Raw genomic sequence first — 14751 nt, forward strand, 5'->3', positions numbered from 1 at the left:
TACTCACAAATCTCAGTATCTTAATGCAATAAAGATTCTTCTCACACACACATTCCACTATAGATTGTGTGATCCTCTGGACGGGAATCAAGGCTGCTTCCGTCTTGTGGCGTCGTGTTCAATACTCCCCAGCTTCCGGGTGACTGTGGCAGACAAACAAGAACGCAGAACGTCACACCGGCTTCTGAACGCCTTGGATTGGAAGAGACGCGGGAGGCTCCTGCTCACACGCCCTTGGCTGGTTCTGGTCACGTGGGCGCTGCTTGGGCGCAGGGGAGGCTGGGAGATGCCGCCTCACCCGGGGCTCAGAGGAGGAGACGCCTTGATGAGCGCATGGCCGTGACTCTCCTGCAGGGAATTACGTGGCCAGAGCCTGGAACGAGAAGCTCGGTGAGTCCTCCATCACCACAGTCAACCCCTTCTCCTCCACCGTCTGCCTTCAAGGCAGTTCTTGGTTCTAAAGAAGCGGGCCAGGGCCAGAGGCCTGCTATGTCCGGTCCAGGGAAAGGCCTGCGATAACAGAGGCCTGGGTCCAACCCCCAACTAGCCGTGGGCTTTGGGCTCAGTGGCCTCGCAGCAGGTGCAGGGTGGTCTGGCGATCCTGTTGGGTTGGTCTTGGGCCTCTTAGCCTCAGTCCTTGCCCCGGTTTTCCATCTGCCTTCTCCAGACTCCTTGTCAGCGGGGTTTCATGTCCCAGGCTGGGAGCACAGGGTCAGGAAAGATGCCGCAGGGTCTGGGCCCCTCTCTCCTTGCCGGGGGTCAGCTCCAGCCTAGCTCTGGCTCTAACCGTGGCCTCGCTCTCGTCCCAGCTGTCCTGGTGGCTCCAGCTTCCAGGCTCTGCCAACACACACCCTCTCCTTTCTACCCCCGCCTCATCCCTCCCCACCTCAGAGCTGACCATGGCTTCTGAATGCTGCTAATTTCTAAGTTGGGCTTCCCAGGTGGCTTGGTGGTAAAGGATACACCTGCCAATGCAGGAGAAATAAGAGATATAGGTTTGACCCCTGGATTGGGAAGATCCCCAGGAGGAGGGCACGGCAACCCACTCCTGTATTCTTGCCTGGAGAATCCCACGGACAGAGGAGCCTAGCGGGCTGCAGTGCATGGGGTGGCAAAAGAGTCCGCCACGGCTGAGCAACTAAACAACCACCACAATTTCTAAGTTGCTTTCCTGCCCTTTCTGACTCTTGACTCCGCCAGTGTCTCTGTGACCAAGCCCCAGCGTTACATTCCCTCCACTGTGTACTTGAATTGATTTCTGATGTCCTGTTTAGATTCTGCCTGATATGCCAGCTACTCGGCAGAACCCTGGTTAGGGTGGTGGGAGAGGGTGGGCAGGAGTGAGTATCAAGTGAGGTATATAATGCAGGAAAAATAGAAATCAGGTACAAATGATGGGCCTGTCCCCTCTTTGTCGCCTCCAACGCAGACTTTCCCCGCCCCACCCCTCCAGACTGGTCTTTGGCCGTGGAAGATGGGGGAGGGGGATAAACATGCGTTAAAACAAGATCCGGCTGACGCCCACCTGGGCTGGTGCTCAAGGGAAAGAATAAATAGGCAGAGCCGAGCCCTCTGAATTAAAACAGAATTTTCCAGGCACCCCCCTCCCCCAAGGCCCTGTGCTGGCAAAGCTTGTGGGGGAGACGTTTGGGCGCAGGCAGGACCTTGCTGCATGGCATAAATCACCCCAGGAAGGCGACCAGCTTCTCAGCCAATGGGCTGGACTGACTCTGCCATCCATCCTGGCCTGGCTCACGGCGGCCCTAGGCCGGCAGGCAGCAGACAGCCCAAGTTCTCTGTATGCAGAAGAACAGCTCTGAGGCGGGGAAATAAATAAAATCAGAAACCATAAATAAACCCACTGGCCTCACCGGAGGTGAACAAGCAGCCCTCTGGGGAGCTGGTTCCAAGGAGGTGATTAAATTTCAAACCAACCCAGCACCGCCCCCCGGAAAGGCAGGGCAAGGACTTGGGTGCTGTGGGAGAGGATAAGAACGCACAGTACTTCTAAAAAACCGAGGGATTTTAGAGTTGAGAATCGGAACTTTAAAATTGCAGGGAGCCTTCCTGGTGGTTCTCGGCCCCAGCCACACAGTGGGATCACCTGGAGGGCATTTGTAGAGAAAAGAGAGAGCAAGGCCAGGCTCCTCCCCTCTCTCACTGCAGAAGACGCTGACTCAGGCTGGATGGGGCCTGAGCGGCTCAGAGGAAGAGCTCCTCTTAAGGCCCTCCAGTCTATCAGCTTCAGGCTCCACTGAGAACTTGGGGGCTCTGAGAGGGGCCAAGGGTTCCTCCACTCCAGTCGAATCATACAGCTCTTTTCCCCATGCATGGAAGAAATGAAGTTAATGTAGAGAATGTTCTGTATTTAAAAGTTGCCCCCTCCCCATAAACGTTTCCACTCCTGACACCTACTGCTGCTTGCCTGCCAGTAGCCAGTGAGAGACCATTATGAACAGGGACTCTCAGAAGCCATAGGTCGCATCTACTTTGATGACATGGGTTTGTTTGTTTTTTTTTTTTTTTGGAGAGGGTAGGGGCGGTAAGCCATTGTGCTTAAGCTTATGTTTCTGTATTGTGTTTCTAGCAGAAATTTAATTAAAGGTAGCTTTTCTATGCAATGTATGCTCTGGATAACAAAATGCAGGTAGCAGTTCCCTCAAATCTTCTTTAGAAGAAAGTGGGTTAGATGTGAATAAATATGACTCCATCTTTTGACCATCCTCAGGGTATCTGTAACTTAAGTGGTACAGCCCGCCTAGAGGTCAGGACACATCCCAGAATTAGTCCAGCAGGGGATGAATGTCAGCCCCGCTGCTAATTAAACAAGTGACCTTGAATAAGGTAACTGACATCCCTGTGCCTTAGTTTCCCCACATGGGGGAACAGGGCTAATAAAAAGTACCCACTTCGTGTGGTTGTTCTGAGGACTAAATAAGTCTGTGTATTTAAAAGTCTTTCAGCAGCACCTGGCGCTTAGTAATGCTATTAGCTAGATACATTTTAGGACTCAGCGGGGGTGTGGGATAGCAGAGTTAGTATCTTTAGAGAGGATGCTTTAGTCAAAGGGTTGGTCCTTTATCCGTTGTTTTTTTTTTTTTTTTTACCTTTTTTGAGAACAGTTTTAGGTTCACAGCAAAACTGAAGGGAAGGTTCAGAGATTTATCACGTACTCCCACGTGTGCAGAGCCTCCCCGTTACCAAGATCACCCCCCAGAGAGGTGCCTTTGTTGCAGCTGATGAACTTATACTGACACATTGTTATCACCTAAAGTCCATAGTTGGCCTTGGGGCTCACTGTTTGTGTTCTATGGGTTTGGACAAATGTTTGATATAATGGCACGTATCCATCATTACAGTAGCATACAGAACATTTTCGGGGCCCTAAAAATCCTCTGTGCTCCACCTATTCATCCCTTCCCGCCTCTCTAGCCCCTGGAAACCACTGATCTTTTTATTATCTCCATAGTTTTGCCTTTTCCAAAATGTCATAAAGTTGGAAACATAACAGTAGGTAGCTTTTTCACATTGCCTTCTTTCACTTAATAATATGCATCTAAGTTTCCTCCACATCTTTTCATGGCTTGATAGCTCATATCTTTTTAGCACTGAATAGTATTTCATTGTCTAGATGTACCCGTTTACTTATCCATTCACCTACTGAAGGGCATCTCGGTTGCTACTGAAGGACATCAATTACGAGTAAAGCCGCTATAAACATTCATGTGCAGACTCTTATGTGGACATAAGTTTTCAGTTCCTATGAGTAAATACCAAGGAGCATGATTGCTGGATTGTATGATTGGAGTATGTTTAGTTTTGTAAGAAACTACCAATCTGCTTTTCAAAGAGACTGTACCATTTTGCATCCCCACTAGCAATGAATGATAGTTTCTGTTTCTCCACATCCTTGCCTGAATTTGGTGTTGTCAGTGTTCCAGATTTTGACCATCCAAATAGATGTGCAGTAGTAGTTTCTTGTTGTTTTAATTTGCATTTTCCTGACGGTATGAGGTGGAGCATATTTATTTTTTATTGAAGTATAGTTGACTTACAATGTACCAATCTCTGCTGTACAGCAAAGTGACTCAGTAATACATGTATATATGTTCTTTTTTAATTTTCTTTTTCATTATGGGTTATCACGGGCTATTGAATATCCTATGCTATGAATTAGGACCGTATTGTTTGTCCATTCCAAATGTAACGGTTCGCATCTTCAACCCCAGGCTCGCAATCCATCGGTTTCCTCCCCAACCTTGGCAACCAGCCGTCTGTTCTCTCTTTCTGTGAGTCTGTTTCTGGATTGTAGATGGGTTCACTTGTGCTGCATTTTAGATCCCACATATAAGTGGCATATGGTATTTGTCTTTCTGACTTACTTCACTTGATATGATCATCTCTAACCGCATCCTTGTTGCTGCAAATGGCATTATTTTGTTCTTTTCACTGCTGAGTAATATTCCACTGCATGTATGTACCGTGTCTTCCTTATCCATTCATTTGCTGATGGACATTTAGGTTGTGTCCATCTCTTGGCTATTGTGAATAGTGTCGCTATGAACTTAGGGGTGTGTGTATCTTTTTGAATTGGAGTTTTGTCTGAGTATATTCCCAGGAAGGGGATTTCTGGATCATATGGTAATTCTATTTTTAGTCTTCTGAGGTACCTCCATACTGTTTTCCATAGTGGCTGCCCCAACTTATATCCCATCAACAGTGTAGGAGGGTGAGGTGGAACATATTTTTATATACTTATTTGCCATCTGAATATCTTTTTTGATGAGGCATCTGTTAAGGTCTTTGGCCCAATTTTTAGTTGGGTTCTTTGCTTATTTTTGAGTTTTTAGAGTTCTTTGTTCATGTTGGAAGCAGTTTTATTTTTTATCAGATGTCTTTTATAATTATTTTCTCCCAGTCTATGACTTGTATCTTCATTCTCTTGACATAATTTTTTAATCACATAGTAACACACAAATCATTCTCCTTTTAAAACTGCAAACAATGTAGCAGTATATAGAGTGCCTCTTGGGACTCACTCCTCCTCCCCGCCACTTCTTCCTCCCCGCCACTTCTTTGGGGGGAGAGACCCACTGCTCTCCGAGCAGCAAGTAATGTCTCTGCTTTTTAATATGCTATCTAGGTTGGTCATAACTTTCCTTCCAAGGAGCAGGTGTCTTTTAATTTCATGGCTGCATTTACCAGGTGGGACAGTCATGGCGGGGGGTGATAAATTGGGAGATTGGAATTGATATACACACTACTATATATAAAATAAATGACTAATAAGGACCTACTGTGTAGCACAGGTAACTCTGCTCAATATTCTATATGGGAGAAGAATCTGAAAAAGTGTGGATATATGCTTATGTTTAACTGATTCACTTTGCTGTACACCTGAAACTAAACACAACATTGCAAATCAACTATACTCCAGTAAAAAATAAAAAAAAGAAGCAGCAGCTCTGGGGTGGGGCCCAGCTACCTTGAGTTTCCCAGCCCTCCAGGGGACTCTGATGTACCTGAAGGTTGAGAGTCACTGCCCTAGACAATCTAACTTGAGCTCTTTCTCCGAGACTCCCTCTTCTCCCTCCTGTAAACCCAGAAGGGCTACAGACAAAATGGGCACAGCCCAGGAAGATGCTGCTGTGGCCTTGAGCTCACCACAGGGCTGGTGAGTGGAGGGGCCAAGGGCACAGAGCTGCCCCCTGGGGGGTGGGCGGGGGTGGAGAGGAGCCACTTTGCCCTTTGGCTCTGACCTTTTCCTGGGTGAACTGTCTACACACTGCATAGCAGATCCCTCCAGAGGACTCAGCAAAGTGCACACACCATTCCTAATGAATGAGCCCATGTCCTGTGCGAGGCAGGTGGAGATGGGACAGATTAGCCCTGGTAATGGAGTTAAAGCCAAGTTCATTTATTTACAGGAAGTCAAGAGTCTCTACATACAGAGCAGGGAAGGTGGCAGCCTATTTCCTTGGTTGTGAGTCATGTTGTGTGTGGCCCAGGCTCCATGCCTGCCTATGTATATTTTCCTGTAGACATTCTCAGGAGAGAAAGAGGAACACAGATGCCTTGTCTGAGAGCCTGAGACCCTGACTGGGCAGAGTCAGGGCTGGGACCTTCACAGGACCTAGTTCTGGCTTGACCCCCAGCCTCGCGTGGGGCAGGGAGCTCTGTGATCAATATGACCCAGTGATTTCTCCTTTCAAGATTCACCTACTCCTGGACTCTCACGTGTTATCACAAAACCTGAGCCATGACCGGAGAAGCTGAACCGAAGGTTTCCCGAATGACTTGAAGGTATATAATCATGGCAGCACATGCAGGCCAGACCCACGCAGAGCACAGCCAGGGCTGGGCTGGACTTGCAAGGCCCTGGGCGCCAGCCTCAGCCAGGCTCCAGGGAGGAGGGTCTAAGGGCTCGGACCCCCGCAGCTCCTTCCTGGGAGAGTCCAGGTTTCAGGTGAGGGCATGCCATTCCTCTCTGGGGAAGTTACCGCCTGCCTTTGCCAAAAATCTTTGGATGAACACCTACTTGGGATAAAATCCAAACCACACGGTGCCACCCACACGCCCACACGGACCTCAACCCCACCTGGGTGTCTGGTATGTCCACTGCCAGCCCATCCTAAGCTCCTTGGCTGTTCCCAGACCACCCTGTCTCTACCTTTGAACTCTGATGTACGGAGTGTAAACGTGATCTGCTTCGGGAGCCTTCCCTGAGGGTCAGGAAGACTTTCTTCATTCTTCCGCATCCTGGCAGTATCATTGTTCTGCCATTTCTCTCACAGGACTCCACACAGCCTTTGGCAATGACTGGCTGTGAGCCTGACTCCCACTGCAGGCTGTGAGCTGGCAGAAGAGGAGGTGTTTCCCTGCACATCTTTGTCTCCCCTCGGCTCACACACTAGGGCACCCCTGGGAGATGCCGAATGAACAAGGGACCAAAGAGGCTCAGCCTCCAGAAAGCCTCGTGGAGCTTGGGAGACCGTGGATTCCCCAGGGATCTGGCCCCTCCAAGAGCAGCCACGTTCTTCCCCTAGCAGGGCCCGCTGTCATCGCCAGAATGCCTTTTCTTTCTTCCAGAATATGAAAGCAGGAACTGCAGGGAAGGAAGCGTGTAGAAGCCGCTCAATGACTTTTCTTATTGTCTCTAAGCCAAGCACCCCGGCAGGGTCAGAGCCTACTCCCTACTCCTCCCACCCGCCAGATGGCTCCCTGAAACAGGCTGGGCTAATTTTACAGCCAGAAGGAGGCTGTGGGGATGGCACACTCGTGTCTCGGGCACTTTCATACCCTGGCATCTTGATGGATCAGCCTCCTTCCCAGAGAGCAAGGTCTTGGAACCCAGAGCCAGGACCATCTTCAGGTGTGGGTAGAGGGGCGTGTTGGCTGCCGTCTGATGAGGGAGGGTGTCTCTCAGGAGGTGGCAGCGCCTCCTTTATGCCTTAAATACACCCTTGACCAGTGACAGCCATGCAGCTCAAAGGCCCACCAGGAGCGCTTCTCTCTTAGGGGGCTGGGTTTACACCCCAGGATTCCAGTGTCCCTCTGAGGGATTACAGCTCAGCCATTAGCGCTGTATCTTCAGGGGTAGTTCCTTTAACAGATGATGAGAACTGTCTTAATCCACCGTGGCTGCCATAACAAAATACCACAGACTGGGTGGCATGAGTGTCAGGAATTTGTTTCTCACAGTTCTGAAAGCTAGAAGTTCAAGACCTGGGTGCCAGGCTATTGGGTTCTGATGAGGGCCCTCTTCTGGGCTTGCAGACAGCCTCCTCCTCACTATGTGCTCACCAGGCAAGAAGAGCTCTTACCATCTCTCTTTCCTGTGAAGACACTGACCCCGTCTCAAGAGCGCCAGCCCTTATGACCTGATTATCTCCAAAGGCCCTATGTACAGATCCCATCCCATCAGGGCTTCAACAGATGAATTGGTCAGAACACAAATATTCAATCCATAACATTCCAGTCCTGCTCCCCCACCAAATGTGTGTCCTCTCATAAAAAATGCATTCATTCCCTTCCAACAGCCCCCAAGCCTTAACTAATTCCAGCATCAAGTCTAAAGTCTCACCTAAATATCAGACGTGGGTGAGACTTGGGTGGGGTTCATCCTGAGGCAACATTCCTCTTCAGCTGTGAACCTGTGAATCCACAAGTGATGTGCTTACAGGCAAAGGTTACGCATCTCCATTCCAAAATGGAGAAACAGAAAAGGGAAAAGAAATAACAAACCCTAAGCAAGTCAAAATTTGGCAAGGGGAACGCCACTGGATCTTCAGTCTCAAGGATAGTCCTTTTTGGTTCAACGCCCTGCCTTCCAGACCCACTGGGCCAGGAGTCCCTTCTCTGCAGCTCTGCCAAGTGGGGGTCATAGCCCCAAGACTCTGACCCCAAGGTTCCACAGGTTGTCCTGAACCCACAAGGCAGTCCTGGCCCCTAGACTTCAGTTGGGGGCTGTCTGGCCTGTTGAAACTTAGAGGGTGGTTCCGATGACCTCTGAATTGCCTTTGGGGTCCATCTTTTCTTTTCCTGGAGAATAGTGCATGCTCACAGTCGAACAGCTCTATGATCCAGCCCTGTTGGCTCATCAAAGAAGTCCAGCAGTTTTCCTTCATTTCCTCGTTTTTTCTGTCCCCTAATAGTTCAAATGGGCAGTGTCATTGTATACAGTAAACCCTCTACATATCCAGGTTCCAACCAGCCACAGGTCAAAAAAGTTATTAAAAAAAAGTTCCAAAACAGAACAACAGCAAAAAGCATTCCAGGACGTTCCAAAACACAGAAGTTGAATTTGCCACATGCAGGTAATTTTTTACATAGCTTTTACATTGTATTTACAACTATTTATATAGCTTTTACATTGTATTAGGTATTACAAGTAATCTAGAGACGATTTAAAGTGTATGGGAGGATATGCATACATTATATGCAAATACAGTGTCATTTTATATGAGGAATTTGAACATCCTTGGATTTCGTTATAGTGAGGTTCCTGGAACCTGCCCCCTCCCTGCCCCCAGTGGATACTGAGGCATGACTATAATCCCATCTCCATTTCTGGCTTCTGCTGAGATGTCTGATTAAGTCCTGGAGTTGTACCCATGATCTCCTAATCAAATGGTTGTTCAGGCACACCCTTAATATTCATTTCAGGTCAAGGCATCTCATTTTTGTAATACAGTTCAGTCGCTCAGTTGTGTCCGACTCTTTGCGACCCCATGAATCGCAGCACATCAGGCCTCCCTGTCTATCACCAACTCCCGGAGTTTACTCAAACTCATGTCCATCGAGTCGGTGATGCCATCCAGCCATCTCATCCTGTCATCCCCTTCTCCTCCTGCCCCTAGTCCCTCCCAGCATCAGAGTCTTTTCCAGTAAGTCAACTCTTAGGCTGAAAATTTTCCAGATTGTCCAGTTCGGGCTTCTTTTTGCTTAACAACTGCTTCAATTCACCTCTTTTCCTTTGTGTTTTACTATAGGCAGTCAGGAGGAACCAAACCACTCCTTCAGTGCTTTACTTAGAGATCTGAGTAGCTAAGTGTCCAATTTCATCCCTCGGAGGTTTATCTTCCACAAAACACTGGAGACAAGTCAGCCAAGTTCTTGGCCACATTAAAACAGGGGTCATGCCTTTCCTCTAGTTTCCATTAACATGTTCCTCTTTTCTGTCTGAGGCCTCAGCAGAATCCCCCCTTAACATACATATTTCTAGAAGGCATCTTAAAACTCTTTAGTCTTTATCGATCACCCAGTTCCTAAGTCAGGGCCACATTTTTAGGTATTTGTGACAGCGGCATCCTGCTGCTTGGTACCAGTATGTGCCTTACTCAGCTTGGGCTGCCATAACAAAATGCCACAGGCTGAGTGGTTTAGACGCATTTCACAGGAGGCTGGAAGTCCCGAGATCAGGGTGCCAGCTTGATTGGCTCCCGGTGAGGGCTCTCTTCTCAGCTTGCAGGTGGCTGCCTTCTTGCTGTGTCCTCACATGGCACAGAGAGAGCCAAGTGCCTCCTCTTCTTCCTGCTGTGCTGTTGTGCTCAGCTTATCTGACTCTCTTCAACCCCATGGACTGTAGCCCACCAGGCTTCTCTGTCCATGGAATTCTCCAGGCAAGAATACTGGAGTGGGTTGCCATTCCCACTCCAGGGGATCTTCCTGATCCAGGGATCGAACCCAGGTCTTAGTCTCCTGCATTGCAGACGGTTTCTTTACTGTGTGAACCACCAGGGAAGCCCCCTCTTCTTCTTATGAGGGCACTAATCCTATCATGAGCCCGTCTACCCCTGCCCCCACCAGTGACCTCATCTAAACCTAATTCTCTCCTAAAGCCTCAAACACATGAATTTTTGTGGGCAGGGGTGAGTTTGGGAACCACAATTCAGTCCATAGAAAGAATAATGTCCTGCAAAAATAAAGGAGGTAACCTAAGTGGCCTGGCTAGAAAAATAAGGCAAACCTCATATATTCTTATAGGGCCTCATATCCTGCAGGCAGGGATATATATGTGTGGTTGCTCAGGCTGTACCCTGCACAGTCCTACTGTTTACCAGTCACACATTAGAGACTTTGAAAACAATATGACAATTTTTGCAACAGATGGCAATTACATATCTTATTCTAAGAAAATCAGTATTTTATGATAAATTTCCATGTAATTTATGATAAATTTCCATGTAACAACCTCTTGAGGAAGAGTTCTTTCCACACAAAAGGTACTGTGTAAACTAGATTAATTTTTCTGCAACATCTCTCTTTTTTTTTTAATCGGGGGATAATTGCTTTAGAGGGCTTCCTTGGTAGCTCAGATGGTAAAGAACCCACCTGCAGCGTGGGAGACCTGGATTCGATACCTGGGTTTATCAGTCACATTAGAGACTTTGTGGCTTTGAAAACTTAATATGATAATTTTTACAACAGATGGCAATTATATCTTATTCTAAGAAAATCAGTATTTGGTGATAAATTTCCATGTAAGGTAGGACAACCTCTTGAGGAAGGGTTCTTTCCACACAAATGGTACTGCGTAAACTAGATTAGTTCTTCTGCAGCATCTCTCTTTTTTTAATTGGAGGATAATTGCTTTAGAGGGCTTCCCTGGTGGCTCAGATTGTCAAGAATCCACCTGCAGTGTGGGAGACCTGGGTTCGACACCTGTGTTAGAAAGAGCCCCTGAAGAAGGACATGGCTGCCCACTCTGGTGTTCTTGCTTGGAGAATCCCCGTGGACAGAGGAGCCTGGTGGGCTGCAGTCCATGGGGTTGCAGAGTTGGACACAACTGAGTGGCTGAGCACACAATTGCTTTACAATATTGTGACGTTTTTTGCCTCAGCATCAGCCATAGGTACACATGTGTCTCCCCCATCCTGAACCCCCCTCCCACCTCGCTCCCCATCCTGTCTGTCAAGCTAAGTCTATGAGTGGGTGTTTGGGGTTCATTTTGCTGTGAGGAAGTTGACATGGGCAAGATCAAAGTCATCTAGTGGGAAAGTAAGGAATTAGCCAACCCGCAAAGCAAGTCCAAAACAGAGACCTTTCCCCAGTGTCTGGCCCCTGTAAACATGGTCCTGTGTCTGGTTCCAGAACCTTCTATGAAGATGTTTTTCTATTGATGGTCCTCCTCCAGAGCAAGTGTGGAGGACTGATCTCCCCACATCCTGCCTCTTCAGGCACGCCTCCTCAGCTCCTCCAGGGAGCCCCAGCCCCTCCTGGCCACACAAGGGCCAGCTGGCTCAGGAGAATGGGGTGTGAGAGCTGGCATCCTCAACCCCAGATCACCCTGATGGTTGAGCCCAGGAAAGTTGGGGGCCCCTTTGGAACTTCTGGGTTTACTTGGTTGGAATTTGGGAACTGGGTAAGGGGAGGGCGGAACCCCAGAATGGTCTCCTGAGTGAGGTCTCGTTAAATCACCTGTAGGGAGATAAACTGAGAAACGAATCCAGTAGGAAGCCTAGATGGGGAAATGCCAGGTTCTCTTTTTAATGAATGAATTAAAGAACAAGTGCCATTTGAAGGGCTTGGAACTTCAATCAAGCCTGATAATGAATAGTTGCTTTTTACATTGAGGTATGGCGTACGTACAGTAGAGCACACAGATCTGTAGTGCACAGCGTGATGCCTTCTTATTTGCGACTACACCTGTATAACCCGTTCTCCAGCACATCCTCGGTCTTCCTGGTGCCCCGTTCCAGTCTCTACCCCATCCCATGGGGTAACCACTGTTTGATCTCTGTCACCAAAACTGGCTTTGCTTCTTCTTAACTTCTTTAACTTCTATAAATGCATGCACACAGTATGTTTTTTTGTGTGTATCTAGCTTCTAACAAAATATCTGGTGTGTACAAGTGTTCATTTTCTGTGCTAGGGAGTATTCCACATGTGAATCTGCCACAGATTTTGTATCCATTCTGTTGTTGATTGATATTGGCTTGTTTCTAGTTTGGGGCCCCTAACTCGGGGTCACTTGAAAAGAATGGGGGATTTATTGCCTCAGGTGACCAAATAACCAGGAAGGCTGCAAAGAAGCTAGCTTCAGGAATACTTGGATACAGCAGCTCTATCTTTTTCCCTCCCTCTCCTCTGCTTCCCAGCTTTTCTTTGCCTAAACTCTAATCTCACTGACCTTTTTTCTTCACATTGTAGGTGGAAGGCGGGGAGTTGTTGAGGAGTTGGTCAATAACCAGCCCCGGACTCACCTCCATCTGGAAATTCTGTGACCAGGAAAGGCCTGCCTTTCCTGAGATTTTGTCTGAAAATCCCCAGGGAGGGTTCTAAGACAATAAATCCCCCATTTTTTCAGGTGACCCTGAGTTAGGTTTCTGTCATTTGCTCCTGTGACAGTTCTGACAAATATACCACATATGAACCTTAGATTCAGACCAAAGGCCCTTAAGGGACTCCCCTAATCTTTCTCAGGCTCATCTACTTGGTTGTTCTCTTTGCACCAAAACATCACAAGTATATTCTTTGAAGCCAAGGTCAGTGTGCACTTGTTAAGCGCACACTTGGTGTGCCCCAGCCCTGGGGTGAGCCCTGGTGCATGGAGGCAAGTGGATAGCCTGGCCCCTGACCTTGAACTCTGCACTGCCTTACACAATTTCTCATAATTGCTTTCTGAATTATGCTCCTTTCCTTGGCATGATATTGACAAACTGAAGATTTGATAGATTCTCTCCAGGTCATCTATTTTAAGGTATCACCAGTTAATACAGGAAATAAATGATGTTCGTTTTTTAAGTGATTGAACTCTAGCCACAGTTTATTTTCAGCAACGTGTTCAGAGACTTGAGTCGCTGCCCTGTCCTGAGCTGGGGGTGGACTCCTTGGCCCCAGGAAGACCAGCCCTGTTTGACTGCTGCCTTCCTAGGTGGTCCCTGACAGCCCAACATTGTGTTACCAGGAGCAACATGTGTGTGGTGAGAGGGTGAGACACCTTGACTCTGAAGCCATAGCTGAAGTGGTTGGTGGGAGAAGAGTTCTGTCCATTTGCTCCCCAGTGCCTGTGGGGCACCTGATGGTCCGTTACACCAGCTGCCTGGCACGCTCCCTGCAAGGGGGACGCCTGACGCTGGCTGTGACAGGCTGCATCATTTGGCCACAATTCTTCCCTCTCCCTATAGTCACACCCTTAGTTGTATGTTCTCAGCTGGGAGGGTGGTACCCATCCCTTGACTCTCAACTTGTCATGTATCTGGCTTTGTCCAGTGAAATACAAGGGTGAGACACCTCTGAGGCTTGCATAAAATGCTCTCTTAAAAACACACCTAGGCCAGCCTGGAACAGAGCCACATGGAACAGAACAGTCAGCCCAGTCCTCCTAGCTAAGACCAGTCTTTGTCAGCCAATACACAGCCCAGCTCCAGACATGTGAGTTAAACCCAACTGAGGCCAGAAGAACCACCCAGCTGAGCCCAGACTGGCTCACGGACTATTTAAATGTTATGGTTTAAAGCCACTAGGTTCAGGAGTAGCAACATACAGCTCACACATCTGCTATAAAGCAGAGATTGTCACACCAGCTGCATGCAGATTAACCAGGTGGATAAAAATGCTGAACCACTGAATGATCCACTGAGTTAAGATATTTGAAGTGAAAAGAGGGTTTTGAGAATTGCTTTTTAGGGCCTATAGTCACTGAAGTAAATGGTAACCACTTGTTATCAGGTAGAGGAATGTACTTCAAGGAAAGATAAAATTGAATTGTAATTAACTTAATTGATACGTCAGGGAGAACTGCCAAGTCATTTAGAAAACAATTTTAGTTGTTAGTTACATGAAATATTTTTCTTGCAATGGATACCGATACAGTTATTTTTTTTTTTTTTTACAAAAATGTGTGTCTTTCCTTTGTTGTTTTAACCCTAACTCCTCCATTTCTAGTGGTCTCTTCTCCTCCAGGGGTACACAGTGCCTTAAGCATGTCTTAGGGATCTTGGGTAAGAAAAGAAATAGGAAAACTAACTCAGATTAAAATGTGGCAAATTTTTGCACATTGGGGCACTGGAATGAGAATGGAAGTTGAAGCAGACTTTTCTTCTAAATACTTCTACTCATGGACGGAGGAATGGCTAAAAAAAGATGTGGTATGTATACACAATGGAATACTACTCAGACATTGTAAGGAACAAGAGTGGGTCATTTGTAGAGACGTGGATGGACCTAGAGACTGTCATACAGAATAAAGCAAACCAGAAAGAGAGAAACAAACATAGTCTATTAACACACATGCTTGGAATCTAGAAA

The 14751-nt window shown here is 47.5% G+C and overlaps 1 long non-coding RNA gene across 1 annotated transcript; it reads left to right on the forward strand.

Moving 5' to 3' along the window:
- Window positions 1–293: 293 nt before the first annotated feature.
- Window positions 294–13249, forward strand: LOC120870154. The gene is made up of 2 exons (XR_005722735.1): window positions 294–390; window positions 12652–13249. It is a non-coding gene; the product is annotated as an uncharacterized LOC120870154 (long non-coding RNA).
- Window positions 13250–14751: the final 1502 nt, after the last annotated feature.

Source organism: Oryx dammah, unplaced genomic scaffold (genome assembly GCF_014754425.2).
Source record: "Oryx dammah isolate SB20612 unplaced genomic scaffold, SCBI_Odam_1.1 HiC_scaffold_11, whole genome shotgun sequence".
Classification (NCBI taxonomy): Eukaryota; Metazoa; Chordata; class Mammalia; order Artiodactyla; family Bovidae; genus Oryx; species Oryx dammah.